Source organism: Aegilops tauschii, chromosome 6, assembly GCF_002575655.3.
Source record: "Aegilops tauschii subsp. strangulata cultivar AL8/78 chromosome 6, Aet v6.0, whole genome shotgun sequence".
Lineage (NCBI taxonomy): Eukaryota > Viridiplantae > Streptophyta > Magnoliopsida > Poales > Poaceae > Aegilops > Aegilops tauschii.
In genome coordinates, this window is record NC_053040.3 from 474,496,160 (window position 1) to 474,513,785 (window position 17,626).

Genomic DNA, 17,626 nt, shown 5'->3' on the forward strand with positions numbered 1-17,626 from the left:
CATTGATGTTCATAAAGTACTCCCTCCATCCCAAAATTCTTGTCTTAGATTTGTCTAGATACGGATGTATCAAGTCACATTTTAGTATTAGATACATCCGTATCTAGACAAATCTAAGACAAGAAATTTGGGACAGAGGGAGTAGTTGAAAGTAATCTATAAGAAATCAGTGTCAACCTCTCGCATGTTTTGGTCAAAAGAGGAATTTAGAACCGTCATTTGGCACACAAAAATCACATGCAAGATCACCTAGAAAGTTGCACTACTAGTACTACTACTGCGTGTTAGATGAAAAAACACAATCAAGATCGAGAAAAAGATCGTCAAGAAGAGATATTACCTGGACTTGCTTAATGAGGGATCCCGGAGAGGGGGGCTTGGATAGGGCGATGGCCTTGAGCTTGTCTGCGGTAGTCTCGGCGGTGTGCTTGCGCTTCTTCGTACCATGAGCCTCGACGGTTTTGGCCAGAGCCATAGACATCACTTCGGCCGGTGCTCCAGCGTCCATCAAGAAACTGTCAAATAGAAATAAAAGAAAAGAAACCATAATCACAAACCCAAAAGAAGAAAAGAGAGGGAGTTATAGGATCAGTCTCGGGGTTGCAAGACCGGGCCTTGGCCAGAATCAACACCATTGATGCGCTCACCTTTCCTTCTTTGGGAGAGAAGAACAGTGGCAGAAGCAGGTCGGGGTTTTCTTGAAGAAATGAGGAACAAGATGAGGGAGAAGCGAGGGTTGGGTAGAGAGGAAGCTGAGAGAGAAGAGTGAAATGATGGTTGCTTCGTCCGTCCAACTTACTGCTGGAAAGGAGGGGGTTTTGTGATTTGACGGCTCATTGGGCATTACTGCGGCACTTCGATCGGGGTAGTCTACCGTCACTCTACTACGGAGTAATTTAGTGCATGGCTGGTGGACCCCGATGCTGGCTGTCCCACACGTCGGCGAAAGTGAGTAATTTAGTGCATGGCTGGAGGAGGATCCGCACGGTAGAGCGTGTCCACTGTTTTTCTGAAGAAAAAAAAATGATTACAACAAGCGTTTCCACTCTTACGACGGAGGAGTGCGAAACACGGCAACCACTTGAACATACACAGTGCTCCTACTACTAGGCATGTGCAGTGGTTCATACGTCAGTACTACATAATCTTGTTGCTAGTGTAGTAAGATATGACGACGACAAATGATGTTGTGCGCATGTCAACTATATGAACAATAATGTAGTAACATAATACCGCTTTCTCGACTGTCCGGTCGAGAATGAACGGTGAGATCAATGTTAACAGAACTAGGTCTACAGCGCACGAAGAGTACGGTGCTACAGTACTCCACGAAACATGAACCATATGAAGCATGAATAGTGTTAGGAAGGGTGTAGGAAGGGTGCACGGGATGGGAGCAAAAGTTCCCTTCTCGACCCACTTTTGGGTGTTTGACAGAGTGCATGAAGGGTGCATGAGTCCACACTAGTAGGTTAACACAAATACACGAAGAGGAAACAACTACTCCGTCTAGGTGTGTAAGTCATCTTACGTTGTGCACTGCGACCAAGGAGGAGAGGAAAACGAGAAAACTTAATGTCTTTTTGCTAATTAATAGCATTGCATGCAATGAATTAACCACTGCATGTCATGTTTATTAGTCTCAAGTCATTGAAAGCATGCACGGCCCACGTCTCTTATTGATTGATATGTCACAAAACAAGAAACGGGGAGGGAGTTAATGTACTGTGCCTAAGTGTTTTTGGGATTATTTGGTTTTTGTAAGGTGACTTACACACTATATTGAGATGAGAATGCAACCAAACACACCCACACGCTTTGTGCTACAGTGACTGATCTGCACCGTCTGAGTTTGATCCAACGGTCATGTTGCGCCGAGACATGGACATGCCCATGCAGAGGGCGCCTAAACAGCACCGAAGTCCCTCTGCTTCTCGAGGCGCACGACGTTGGTGATGTAGGGGGCGAAACGGCTGAAAGGCAATGCAATCTACGGGAAGGCGGAGGGAGCCAGCCGAGGAGCGGGGAATCTTTTGGTTTTCACCATGGTAAATCACCAGTCGACAACTTCTCACATCAGGGAGCAGTGGGTTTTACAGGCGGAGTCATCGTGACTAATTGCTGCCGCGCCTGCTCCCGTCAATCAAAAAATTAAAAATCCTGCCGCGCCTGCTCCCGTCAATCAAAAAATTAAAAATCGTGCCGCACTCAAACACCAGAGCAACGCCGCGGTGGATGTTTAAATTTACCTGCCGGCAAGTAGATAAAAAAAGGGGTGAAAAAACAAATGTGGCGGCGGCCTAGCTAATCGGTCGAACTAGCCCAACTAGCTAGTGAAGGAAATATGCCCTAGAGGCAATAATAAAGTTATTATTTATTTCCTTACATCATGATAAATGTTTATTATTCATGCTAGAATTGTATTAACCGGAAACATAATACATGTGTGAATACATTGACAAACAGAGTGTCACTAGTATGCCTCTACTTGACTAGCTCGTTGATCAAAGATGGTTATGTTTCCTAGCCATAGACATGAGTTGCCATTTGATTAACGGGATCACATCATTAGGAGAATGATGTGATTGACTTGACCCATTCCGTTAGCTTAGCACTCGATCGTTTAGTATGTTGCTATTGCTTTCTTCATGACTTATACATGTTCCTATGACTATGAGATTATGCAACTCCCGTTTACCGGAGGAACACTTTGTGTGCTACCAAACGTCACAACGTAACTGGGTGATTATAAAGGTGCTCTACAGGTGTCTCCAAAGGTACTTGTTGGGTTGGCATATTTCGAGATTAGGATTTTTCACTCCGATTGTCGGAGAGGTATCTCTGGGCCCACTCAGTAATACACATCACTATAAGCCTTGCAAGCATTGTGACTAATGAGTTAGTTGCGGGATGATGTATTACGAAACGAGTAAAGAGACTTGCCGGTAACAAGATTGAACTAGGTATCGAGATACCAACGATCGAATCTCGGGCAAGTAACATACCGATGACAAAGGGAACAACGTATGTTGTTATGCGGTCTGACCGATAAAGATCTTCGTAGAATATGTGGGAACCAATATGAGCATCCAGGTTCCGCTATTGGTTATTGACCGAAGAGGTGTCTCGGTCATGTCTACATAGTTCTCGAACCCGTAGGGTCCGCATGCTTAACGTTACGATGATAGTTATATTATGAGTTTATATGTTTTGATGTACCGAAGGTTGTTCGGAGTCCCGGATGTGATCACGGACATGACGAGGAGTCTCGAAATGGTCAAGACATAAAGATTGATATATTGGAAGCCTATGTTTGGACATCGGAAGTGTTCCGGGTGAAATCGGGATTTTCCGGAGTACCGGGAGTTTACCGGAACCCCCCGGTAACTTAATGGGCCTTAGTGGGCCTAGGTGGAAGAGAGGAGAGGAGGGCAGGGCAGGGCCGCACGCCCCTCCCCCCCCAATCCGAATAGGACAAGGAGAGGGGGGCGGCGCCCCCCCTTTCCTTCCTCCCCTCCACCTCTTCCCCCTCTCTCTCCTAGTCCAACATGGAAAAGGGGGGAGTCCTACTCCCGGTAGGAGTAGGACTCCTCCTGGCGCGCCTCTCCCCTTGGCCGGCCGAACCCCCCCCCCCCCTTGCTCCTTTATATACGGGGGCAGGGGGGCACCACTAAACACACAATTGATCATTGATCTCTTAGCCGTGTGCGGTGCCCCCCTCCAGCATATTACACCTCGATAATATCGTAGCGGTGCTTAGGGGAAGCCCTGCGTCGGTAGAACATCATCATTGTCACCACGCCGTCGTGCTGAAGAAACTCTCCCTCAACACTCGGCTGGATCGGAGTTCGAGGGACGTCATCGAGCTGAACGTGTGTTGAACTCGGAGGTGCCGTGCGTTCGGTACTTGATCGGTCGGATCGTGAAGATGTACGACTACATCAACCGCGTTGTGTTCATGCTTCCGCTTTCGGTCTACGAGGGTACGTGGACAACACTCTCCCCTCTCGTTGCTATGCATCACCATGATCTTGCGTGTACGTAGATTTTTTTTTTGAAATTACTATGTTCCCCAACAGTGGCATCCGAGCCAGGTTTTATACGTTGATGTTATATGCACGAGTAGAACACAAGTGAGTTGTTTGCGATATAAGTCATACTGCTTACCAGCATGTCATATTTTGGTTCAGCGGTATTGTGAGATGAAGCGGCCCGGACCGACATTACGCGTACGCTTACGCGAGACTGGTTTCACCGTTGCGAGCACTCGTTGCTTAAAGGTGACTGGCGGGTGTCTGTCTCTCTCACTTTAGTTGAACCGAGTGTGGCTACGTACGCCCGGTCCTTGCGAAGGTTAAAACAGCACCAACTTGACAAACTATCGTTGTGGTTTTGATGCGTAGGTAAGAACGGTTCTCTCTAAGCCCGTAGCAGCCACGTAAAAACTTGCAACAACAAAGTAGAGGACGTCTAACTTGTTTTTGCAGGGCATGTTGTGATGTGATATGGTCAAGACATGATACTATATTTTATTGTATGAGATGATCATGTTTTGTAACCGAGTTATCGGCAACTGGCAGGAGCCATATGGTTGTCGCTTTATTGTATGAAATGCAATCGCCATGTAATTGTTTTACTTTATCACTAAGCGGTAGCGATAGTCGTAAAAGCAATAGTTGGCGAGACGACAACGATGCTACGATGGAGATCAAGGTGTCGCGCCGGTGACGATGGTGATCATGACGGTGCTTCGGAGATGGAGATCACAAGCACAAGATGATGATGGCCATATCATATCACTTATATTGATTGCATGTGATGTTTATCTTTTATGCATCTTATCTTGCTTTCATTGACGGTAGCATTATAAGATGATCTCTCACTAAAATTTCGACATAAAAGTGTTCTACCTGATTATGCACCATTGCGAAAGTTCTTTGTGCTGAGACACCACGTGATGATCGAGTGTGATAGGCTCTACGTTCAAATACAACGGGTGCAAAACAGTTGCACACGCGGAATACTCGGGTTAAACTTGACGAGCCTAGCATATGCAGATATGGCCTCGGAACACTAAGACCGAAAGGTCGAGCGTGAATCATATAGTAGATATGATCAACATAGTGATGTTCACCATTGAAAACTACTCCATTTCACGTGATGATCGGTTATGGTTTAGTTGATTTGGATCACGTAATCACTTAGATGATTAGAGGGATGTCTATCTAAGTGGGAGTTCTTAAGTAATATGATTAATAGAACTTAAATTTATCACGAACTTAGTACCTGATAGTATCTTGCTTGTCTATGTTAATTGTAGATAGATGGCCCGTGCTGTTGTTCCGTTGAATTTTAATGCGTTCCTAGAGAAAGCAAAGTTGAAAGATGATGGTAGCAATTACACGGATTGGGTCCATAACTTGAGGATTATCCTCATTGCTGCATAGAAGAATTACGTCCTGGAAGCACCGCTGGGTGCCAGGCCTGCTGCAAGAGCAACACCAGAAGTTATGAACGTCTGGCAGAGCAAAGCTGATGACTACTCGATAGTTCAGTGTGCCATGCTTTACGGCTTAGAACCGGGTCTTCAATGATGTTTTGAACTTCATGGAGCATATGAGATGTTCCAGGAGTTGAAGTTAATATTTCAAGCAAATGCCCGGATTGAGAGGTATGAAGTCTCCAATAAGTTCTACAGCTGCAAGATGGAAGAGAATAGTTCTGTGAGTGAGCATATACTCAAAATGTTTGGGTATAATAATCACTTGATTCAACTGGGAGTTAATCTTCCGGATGATAGCGTCATTGACAGAATTCTTCAATCACTGCCACCAAGCTACAAGAGCTTCGTGATGAACTATAACATGCAAGGGATGAATAAGACAATTCCCGAGCTCTTCGCAATGCTAAAGGCAGCGGAGGTAGAAATCAAAAAGGAGCATCAAGTGTTGATGGTCAATAAGACCACTAGTTTCAAGAAAAAGGGCAAAGGGAAGAAGAAGGGGAACTTCAAGAAGAACAGCAAGCAAGTTGCTGTTCAGGAGAAGAAACCCAAGCTTGGACCTAAGCCTGAGACTGAGTGCTTCTACTGCAAGCAGACTGGTCACTGGAAGCGGAACTGCCCCAAGTATTTGGCGGATAAGAAGGATGGCAAGGTGAACAAAGGTATATGTGATATACATGTTATTGATGTGTACCTTACTAATGCTCGCAGTAGCACCTGGGTATTTGATACTGGTTCTGTTGCTAATATTTGCAACTCGAAATAGGGGCAACGGATAAAGCGAAGATTGGTTAAGGACGAGGTGACGATGCGCGTGGGAAATGGTTCCAAAGTCGATGTGATCGCGGTCGGCACGCTACCTCTACATCTACCTTCGGGATTAGTTTTAGACCTAAATAATTGTTATTTGGTGCCAGCGTTAAGCATGAACATTATATCTGGATCTTGTTTAATGCGAGACGGTTATTCATTTAAATCAGAGAATAATGGTTGTTCTATTTATATGAGTAATATCTTTTATGGTCATGCACCCTTGAAGAGTGGTCTATTTTTGTTGAATCTCGATAGTAGTGATACACATATTCATAATATTGAAGCCAAAAGATGCAGAGTTGATAATGATAGTGCAACTTATTTGTGGCACTGCCGTTTAGGTCATATCGGTGTAAAGCGCATGAAGAAACTCCATACTGATGGACTTTTGGAACCACTTGATTATGAATCACTTGGTACTTGCGAACCGTGCCTCATGGGGAAGATGACTAAAACACCGTTCTCCGGAACTATGGAGAGAGCAACAGATTTTGTTTGGAAATCATACATACAGATGTATGTGGTCCAATGAATATTGAGGCTCGTGGCGGATATCGTTATTTTCTCACCTTCATAGATGATTTAATGGGCCTTAGTGGGCCTAGGTGGAAGAGAGGAGAGGAGGCCAGGGCAGGGCCGCACGCCCCTCCCCCCCCCCCCAATCCGAATAGGACAAGGAGAGGGGGGCGGCGCCCCCCCTTTCCTTCCTCCCCTCCACCTCTTCCCCCTCTCTCTCCTAGTCCAACATGGAAAAGGGGGGAGTCCTACTCCCGGTAGGAGTAGGACTCCTCCTGGCGCGCCTCTCCCCTTGGCCGGCCGAACCCCCCTTGCTCCTTTATATACGGGGGCAGGGGGGCACCTCTAAACACACAATTGATCATTGATCTCTTAGCCGTGTGCGGTGCCCCCCTCCACCATATTACACCTCGATAATATCATAGCGGTGCTTAGGCGAAGCCCTGCGTCGGTAGAACATCATCATTGTCACCACGCCGTCGTGCTGACGAAACTCTCCCTCAACACTCGGCTGGATCGGAGTTCGAGGGACGTCATCGAGCTGAACGTGTGCTGAACTCGGAGGTGCCATGCGTTCGGTACTTGATCGGTCGGATCGTGAAGACGTACGACTACATCAACCGCGTTGTGTTAACGCTTCCGCTTTCGGTCTACCAGGGTACGTGGACAACACTCTCCCCTCTTGTTTCTATGCATCACCATGATCTTGCGTGTGTGTAGATTTTTTTTTTGAAATTACTACGTTCCCCAACAGCTAGCCACCGTCCTTCACTGATGTACTCGGCGGGAAAAGTGGTCTTTCGTGATTTGACGACTCATTTATTTACTTGCTTTGGCGAAAACGCGTGGTAGGGCGTCCCACATCAGGAAGAATATATGCGTGCACTACCCGCGAGGACCCCGAAACCGCGCGGTAGGGTGTGCCATGTCTCGGCACGGAGGAAAATGTGCGTATAAAAAATTACTGTATCGGACGTAGTACCTATGGTTCGACCTCGGGATCCAGCCAGTCGGTCGAAAACACCCCACTACACAGCTTCATCATGCTAACATGGCACAGAGGATAGGTGTGGTTAGCTCCGTCTCGACCAGCCACAACGTCTCTTGTTCTAGGCGATTCTTCTATTTTCCAAGCTTTTTTTTAGTTGTAATAACACCACGGCAAGCTAGCGCCGCTCCTCGTGTGTGCCCGTGCAAAGGTTAAACGATGGAGAGAAGAGAGAGATCGCAGATCTGGGACCCACCAGTAACTGAGTCAACGGTCATGCACGTGTAGACGAGGCACTCCCTCTACTCTACTCAACGTAATGCTGGATAAAATCAAGTTATGGGACAAAGCCAACAACCGTTGTTGTTTCAGGCTATCGACTTACGCTTTGTAATCCAGGTTGCCAGTTCGAATCTCGTCTTTCAGATTTGTTAGTTTTAGGTCCAAATTTGATTAATGACAAGTGGGACCCCCGTGTGTTGTTCCGATATTTCAGTGTAGGATGGTTTTTTTAACAAACACTTTGCGCGGTTAGACAAGTAATGGCACAAGTTACACGTATTTTGCAAGTTTACGAACAAAAATGACAGCGGCATAGAATATCACATCCACCCCGTAGCTTAGATGCTATGGTGATACGAGTTTTTACACCGTTGGAAGTGAGATCCAATGGCTTGGGAGTAGTCTTTGTAATTATGCGCAATTTCCAAACTCTCCAAAGGTTTTTTTGCAAATAAAACATTCAGGCCTCTTGTGTGCCGCTGCATCTTGGATCCAATGGCTCCCCGTTGCTCATATTAGGTGCTCCTCGTAGCTTAATTACCCGCTACGGTGATATGAGCATCTAGGTCGTATGATCAGTGATCAGATGGCACATGCGTCGTACTTGTACTTTTTGCGCAATTCCCAAACTCTCTCAGCCGTATATTGCAAAAACATTCAAACCTCCTACTGTGGGCCGTTAGATCTCCGTGAACTCGTATCACCATAGAATCTACGGTAGGGGAGCACCTCATATTCTCCCGTGCGAGAAAACATAAGGTGCTCTCGCAGCTTGGATGCTACGCTGATACGAGCTTCGAGGTCGTATGGTCTGAGATCCAATGGCATCTGAGAAGTCTTTGTGCTTGTAAGCAGTGGCCGAACTCTTTGGGGGCTTTTCTGCAAAAAACCATTCGAACCACCGAGGAGGCGTTGGGTCACAAATCCAACGGCTCCGAAGAGCTTGTATCACCAAAGCATCTAAGGTGTGGTAGCACATGATATTCTTACATACAGGAGAATATGATGTCCTCCTTCATCTTAGATGCTACGGTGATACGAGCTTCGAGGTTGTTTGATCTGAGATCCAATGGCATCTGAGCAGTCTTTGTGCTTGTAAGCAGTGGCCGAACTATTTGGGGGCTTTTCTGCAAAAAACTATTCGAACCACCGAGGAGGCGTTGTGTCACAAATCCAACGGCTCCGAAGAGCTTGTATCACCAAAGCATCTAAGGAGTGGTAGCACATGATATTCTTACATACAGGAGAATATGATTTCCTCCTTCATCTTAGATGCTACGGTGATACTAGCTTCGAGGTCGTTGGATATGGGATCCAAGGGCATCTGAGTAGTTTTTGTACAAACTGTGTGCAATTCTCAAACTCATCAAGGTTTCCTGTAAAAATATTAAGACATCATGTGAGTTGTTATATCTCAGATCTACAAGCTCCAAGCAACTCGTATCGGCATATAGCATCTAAGGTATGGGGGCACATGGTATTCTCCCAGGGAGGAGGGGTGGGGGTGCACAACCAATCGGTGGTTGGGAGGGTGGGGACAAATATAATCTAAACAACCCTAAACAGAGCTTCACAATTTTATCTAAGGTCGAGGGGGTGACCCCCGACAATCATAGCTCCGCCTAATTAAACACAACATTTGCATGTGCTGTAGCACTAGACTTAATATTCATGTTTCAGTTTCATGTTCATTTTAAATATTGAATTGAGGACCATGCATGTCTTACATTTTACTCCCTTCGTTCCTAAATATTAGTCTTTTTAGAGATTTCAAGTGGTCTGGCACATACGGATGTATATAGACATATTTTAGAGTGTAGATTGACTCATTTTGCTTCGTATGTAGTCGCTTGTTGAAATCTCTAAAAGACTAATATTTAGGAACAGAAGGAGTATTTTTGAATTCATGTCATACATGCATGGTTTGGAAAAATAGATGCACTATACTTATTGGATTGTTGTTGTGTTCGTGTGTGGGTGTCATTTGCATTGAAAAACTTAGCAGGGATACCATGAAATGTGAAATCCACGTTGAGATCACTATATCACAAACTCACTCTAACTCAACAACTCGTCATAAATCAATTACCACGTTGAGATTAGTATTTGCAAGGAAAATACGGGCATTGTAATACACATAGATTCGTTCGGCAACTTAAAAGGTTCCTTTCGTATTCTCAAATGGTAGGACCCACCGGTGTACCAGCCAGACCTTGGCTCGTGTTGATCCTAAAAAAATAAAAATAAAAAAACCGGGCTCGTGTCCTTCTGGTGGCGTGCGTGTTACGCACATTAGGCAATCCCAACCAGTTGAGCCTCCGCGTTTCGAGTTGAAATATCTGGCGGGCAGAATTCCAGCCCTAGGAAATTCCCATCATGTCCCCGGTCCATAATGACTACCGATGAACAACGGAGGGATGCTTTAGTAACTAGACAACGTTGTGTTCAAAAAAAGTAACTAGACAACGTTACCTACCATGTTGAGCACGGTTCAATTCCCTCGGTCGCCACTCACCAAGGTCACCCGTCAACTGCATTGCCTAGTGGTAGTAGTACTACTACACCAGGATGAGCACAGAATTGAGCCCGTTTGTTCGTGCCTAGTACTTGAGTTAATATATCAGGCAATAAACTAGTATAGAGGGATTATCCTTTTGCTCTGCATATATATCTTGTCTGAAGTCTAAAGCAAAATGTTTGACCAAATCCTTTCTTAAGAAATACAACAGGACAGATGTATGGCTTGAAAATTTATTGCATGATGCAGGTTATGATATTGTTTCGAATCCTGGATCTTAAATTTCAGAAAATCCAAAAGTGACCATAAATTCTTGAAACTGAGCATGGTCACGTGATATGGCACAAATATTACTTCGTAATTTTTTCTTCAATTTGAGATAAGTTGCTTATGACAAGTTGCACAAATGAAGAGCCAAGGTATTTTGGAACAAAGACCTGTCACGTTAAGGCGAACCCTTTCACTATTGAAACCGTGGGCGTTTACGTGCCGCCACGGGTCCCGCTTCTCATCGGCAGGTGCCGTCCGAGCAAGCGTGTGAGTCGACGGGGGGCGTGCAAGAAGCAGACCGCTGCGCCGGCTGACAGGGAGGCATGCGAGCAGACCGCTGTGCAGGCTCACCGGGAGGCGAGCCCTTTGACCAGGCTCCGCCGCCCACCTTCGTCCAAACTGCTCCCACTTTTAATGTCGCCGGCGCCGTAGTTTAAAATCAACCCCGCACTACCCGGTATCGTTACAATCTTCTCTCTTCCTCTCCGATTCTCCTGTCGTCTACCTCCAACCAGCCTGACCTAAACGTACGCCTTGCCGCACCACGATGGTCTGCCCTTAGTCTTCCAGTTTGCTGAGGAAGACACCCAGCCGGAGTCTCAAGAACATAAGGCGCTTTGGGACGAGCTTGAACTGGCCTTGCGGGAAGGCGTCGCGCCTGTCCTCGCTCTCGTTCCGGCTCCCGTCGCCCCGACTGCGCCAGCGCCCATCCCCGTGGCATTGATGGGCTGGGAGCCGCACATTGTCGCCGAGCTTGATGCCACGGGGTTCCACGAGGTCCCCGCCGACATTCACGCGCCCGTGCACCTGCCAGCGCATGCGCCTGCGTGTGCACTGATGCGCACGCCCGTGCCAGTGCACCTGCCAGCGCATGCGCCTGCGTGTGCACTGACGTGCGTGCCCGTGCCAGTGCCCGTGCACACGAATGTCTCCGCCGCGCCGTTGACAGCGCCTGTCCCCGCGCGGGTGCCAGTGCCCCCTCAGGGGCATGGATGGCCGCCGTCGACCGCTTCCTTGCACCAACGCCAGTCGCCTCCTCCCGCCAGTTGACTCGCTCCTGGAGACCGAAGTCCAGAATATTGTGGCCTTCCTTGAAGCTAGGGCCAACGTCCACGAGTACGCCAACAACGGTGCAAGACGCCGCCGTCGCCGTCGGTCAACGGCCCGACGACACACAGAGCACGGCAGAGGAGCCGCTTCCCACCACAAGACGCCCCCGCCGCCGCCGCGTAATCTAAATTTGCCATGAAAAACGTTCGGATTGCCATGCTTAAAATCCGAATGTTTATCATTTCCGTTTATTTTAGATCGATCGTCGTATAATTTAAAGTTGGAGTCAGACTGAACGAAATCTATGGTTTGATCGATTGAATGTTCTGCTAGAGCCGTATCAAATTAAATATAAAACGTCATCAAGCCACATGTATTCCTTGTCATCCAACGACCTAGACTACTTCAATGTCGAGCGCTCAACACGTTTAGCGTGCAGTTAATTTCATGCCAAAAATAGTGCTAATCACATAATAACACGCAAATAATATCCAACTTAATATCCGCATGCACTTAATATACTTCCAAATTAACGTGCATTGCACGTACACACTGACTAGTGCTGCTAGCATGTGAAACTGGTGCCGTAACTTATGAATGCGTCCAGATATGGTCAACGACAACATCGTCCGTGAGTTCTTCGTGTATGCCCGTGCGTCTAAACGCAGAAGAGGAGGAGGAGAGAGAGAGCACACATGGAACCCACCAGTAAGTGAAGGAGAATAGTACTAAAAATAATATTACATGTTATCAATTAAATAGGCTGTGGTAATATAAAAACATTATGTGAACAAAGGGAGGTACAACAAACATTGTTGTTCTACGTATGTTGCCTATTGACGTGCGGCTTGAAGGCCCTGGTCGCATGTTCGATCCTCGTCCTTTATTTGTTAATTTGTATATGGGTCTAAATTTGTTTCATGACATGTGGGCCCCTCGGTGTGTAGTTTGTAGCACTTTAATTTGTGGGTCCAAATTTGTTCCATTCCAAGTGGACTATTGGTGTGTAGTTTTGTAGCTTATTTATAATAATTAAAGAGAACAACAGAGTTTTTTGCAATAATACCATGGTGCGACGTTGAAGCCGAGAAAGGACGTGCGAGAGAGTGATGACCGAGCCAGAGGGAAATCAACTAGGGGAGTTGCGGGGGTTGCAACGGTGTTTCGAGTAGTTGTGGGCCGAATGCTACGAAAATATAATCTAAACCGACCAGAATAAATGCCTACACAAATTAATCCAAGGTTGGAGTGCCCCTCGCAATGTAAATAGCTCCGGCTTTGCGAGGGATGGAGAGGTATCTTCAATGTGTGGAAGATACGGCGTGAGAAAGCAAGGTCAATCGAGAGACATATAGATAGAGAGACAAAGTGAGTGTGGTCCGACATTCATGGAACAAATATATATGCTCTGGAGAGATATTGTCCGATTGAGCTTTTGGCAAGGGTGAGGGCTGTAAGATATTGCTTGAGAGATGATCCAGTCACAGACATGTAGATATATTTTGTGCGTGGGAGGAAGCAAGGTCGATCGATCACATAGGGTCGTCGTGCAATCGAAAGAGTGAGACGGGTTGGAGAGAGTGACCTAGATAGACAATGTGTGTGACAGAGTATACAATGTGAATAAGTCCAATTGGGCCCAAACATGGTGATATATCGTTTTTGACCGAGAAAGAGCGAGGTCAATCAAGACATACAAAGAGAGAGAGAGAGAGAGAGAGAGAGAGAGAGAGAGAGTGAGCGTGGCCCGCCATGAGGTCGAAAGAGTGGGGGCGGCTTCGATGGACTGACCTAGATAGACAATATGTGTGAGAGAGTATAGAGTGTGTTGATCGAGGCCCGAACAGGGAGATATACCATTTGTGTGTGAAAGAAAACGAGGTTAAACGAGACTCAGATAAAGAGAGCGAGATTGAGCGAGTGTGGCCCGCCGTGCGGAAGAAAGAGTGAGACAGTCTCGAGGGAGTGACCTAGATAGACAACATGCGTGAGTGCGCACGAGAGGTTGGGGGCTAGATAGGCAATGCATGTATTTAGCGCGAGAGGGTGAGAGGGAGAGATCTCGGCATGGGGTGCAATGGCGGGTGTGTGAGGTAAATACATTTCGTAACAGAGTGGAAAAAGGGGGTTGTGTAGTTGAGAGAGTTAGAGATCGAAACATGGAGAGAAAGAATGGATGTGTGTTGGAAACCGATAGCTTCCTAAGGTGGTTAGGAGAGGAAGATTGACCGATACAAGAAGTATGTAGCGTGTGTGCGGGGGGCTAAAAACATCATTTGAATGTAGATAGTACGAGACTTAATATCGATGTTTCAATTCGGTGTACATTGTAAGATTTGAACTGAGGACCATGCATATGGGTAATTATTTCGAATTCGTGCCATACTAGGTTTCGAAAAGTTGACATTGACTCGATTTGTTGTGCTATTTTGTAGGTCATATGTTTGAATCCATCCAAAAGTTTTCTCACTACCATGGTGTTCATCATATACATATGAATTTGTATTAAAAAAGTAGCGTGGATACAGTGAAATGCGAAATCCACGTTAGAATTGGGGATCGCTATGTGACACACACTCTAATTCAAATAACTAATTATGTGACACACACTCTAATCCACGTTAGCGTGGATACCGTTTTGATTATTTTTCAAATAACTCCTCATTAATTAATTTATAGTATCTCGTTTCGAATGAATAATTATTGCAAGGAAAACACGGGCATGGTAATACATACAGATTCGTTTGCAAATGAAAGAAGATTCGTTTGCATTCTCAAATGTAGGCGCACCAGGGTCGTGTCGTGGTGGTCGCGTGTGTCGGACGGACGCGTAGCACCCAGCCACCCACCCAAAAAAAGGACGACGACAAAATAAGTTCGCGCTTCCACGTTTCGGATTGAAATATCTGGCGGCCCCAATTCTAGCCCTGCAAAATTTCCCTTCTCCACCGTCCCCTTCCGCGCCCAGATTGCTCAAATCCCTAATTCGCCGCCAACCCAAGCAAAGTTCGAATCGCCCCTCGTCTCGTCTCTCTCCCCACCTCTGTGCCGGACGACGACGACGAAGACGACGGTCGCGCTTCACCACCACACCGGAGCTACCTCATCTACACCCTCGTCCACCGCACCGGGTGGTCCACCGACAACGTCGGCCGCCACAACCGTTGTGCCTCACAGACACCGACTTCCACCTCATCAGGTGCGCTTCACCGACGCCGTCTCCCAGCTCACCGGGGCTACTTCACCGAGCACATCATCGCTCCTCCGCCCCCCGAGGCCGCTGGGGCTTCACCAACGGTCTCGTCCACCGCATCATAGCGCTCCGCTGCCACTCAAGATCTGCATCCGTGCGCGGCCAGCCAACGCCAGCGCATCACCCTCAACGGCTCTGAAGTGACCCGCACTCTAGCTAGGCGAGCATGCACAAACGCCGGCCCGAACTAGTTATCCACACATCACTCCCTTCACTGTTCCGACGATGTTTGGATATACTTTCACTGCTCTCTTAGCTTACACGCCTATCCAACTCTGACTTTAACTCTTATTTCTTCTAGAGATATCATCTGAAACAAGCAAATCCATTTTTTAGCGAAGCATGACGACGCTACGGGATCTGGTACACATCCTGCACACCCGTATAACCTTGTAAGTATCTGTCCTCCGGTACAACAGCAAGGTCAATTCCTCTTATTTGATCATCCATTCACCGTGTCAAAAATGCAGAGGGGGATGCAAGGAGCACAAGGCCTGCACATCCAAGCAAGTGGTAACATGGACTTGTACATGGAACATCCCAAGCGCAAGCAGAGCTGCAGTGAGCCAGTACAATGAGCTAGCGTAAGTCCCTGCATTTCATTTAATTCGTACTGGCATTCGTGTATGATTTGTGTGCAGTGGCGGATCCACGAATTCAAGTTACCAGGGGCGAGCATTTAACTTAAAAAATACGAAGGTACTTGCACTCCGGAAATCAACATAACTTGAGAAATGTGAAGCTACATGCACTTTGAAAACCAGCTAATGATCCAAAGTAGTTCAGATTATAAACACTAAATGATGCAAGCACCAAAAAACACAAAATGCAGCATGGTGTAGAAGGACTACAAACATGGTCTGTACCTGCTTGAATTATTCGTTCTCTGGCTGAAAATATCGAAGTGTAATTGCACCTATAACAAGTGTGCAAACTGCATATCAATATATCTATCCTGCACAAGTACGCCAATAGTTTCAAACAACAGATTAGAAAAGTATTTATGCTACGTTGTCATGATACGGGGACTTTCTGGTAGATGGCCTCGACGTTTCCTCAAGCCAGGAAAATGCACTATAATTTGCTTGTCCTCAATGCCTGCAAATCTCTATGTCTCTCTCAACATAGCAGATCATCATTAGACACTAAATCCTTCAATGGGAGCTTGCAAAATGCTTGCATTAGATACCTCATTAGACACTATATGTTCATCACCAGGAGCATGTAAAATGTTTGCATCAAGTCCTTCATTAGCAGTCTGTTCATTAGACACTTCAGGCTCAAGAACAACATGAGCTTGGATGTTTGCACCGGAAACTTGATTAGATACATCAGATTCAGTCAGTTTAGTATTGATTGGGGGAGTTATAAAATAAGTAGAAATTGGTTTCATTTTCTCATAGATTCCCTACATACAAGCAGTTTTACAACACCGTCAGGTTTAACTATTGGCCAGAAATTGAAGAGTTGAATTAGATATAATCAGGGCTGTGATGTACCTGCTCGTTGCGCATGCTACTCTTGCAAGCTGTGACTGTCCGTTTGCGCAAGCTCGATGCCATGCCCGTGCTGCCGCCGCTGCCTCCCACGCAGGCTACACCCAGGGTTGGATCTTCATCTTCTTGTCCTTCCGTTCGCTTGAAGCCCGGCGACCGCCCTCCAACGAGGGCGCGAGGAAGTGATGTGTCGGTCTGTCCAGCGGCGGCTAGGTTAGGAGCGAACTAGACTGGAGGCTCGAGCGGATGAATTGGGATTTTTCCTGCTGTCGATCGATATGGGAGGCGCTCGTTTGGGCCGCGAGCCTGCTATAGGGCCTGTCTTGCACTTATGTTATTGGCCTATCCAAATTGAAACATTTTTCTTCATTTTTTACATTGCCTGCTCGTGCGTTGGGACGAACAAAACTAGCCTGGGCCAACCTGGACGACTCAAACTAGGTGCACACTTTCGAGCCACCCGAGGCGGCCGCCCATACCAGCCCCTATGGTGGTGTCGCCCCTTTTGCGTGTATGATAGGGGTAGTGAAAAATATTCCAGTGGCGCTTTTGATTTACCCACAGAATGGTTGAATTGCTTGTTTCTATGAACTGAGTTCTCCAATAATGTGAAGGATGCCAGTCTTTTCATCCTATTGTAGATTGCTTAGATCTCGATATGTCAAAAGTAATCGCATGAAATATATAGTAAAAGCCAGTGTGATGTGTGTGGCTACAACTAGTCTGACTACACGTCCTCATATAACATATCAAGGACGCACCATCTTACCAGATTAACCATTCGACTTACCAATGCAGCATGGGAAGAAAGGAGTATTGAGACTGCGTATCCAAGCAATTGCTGCCATGGACTCCTTCGTACAACCTTGTAAGCAAAAAGAAGTTGCAATGTGCTTGTACAAAGAACTAGTGTAAGTTCAGTTACCTACTTCTCGGA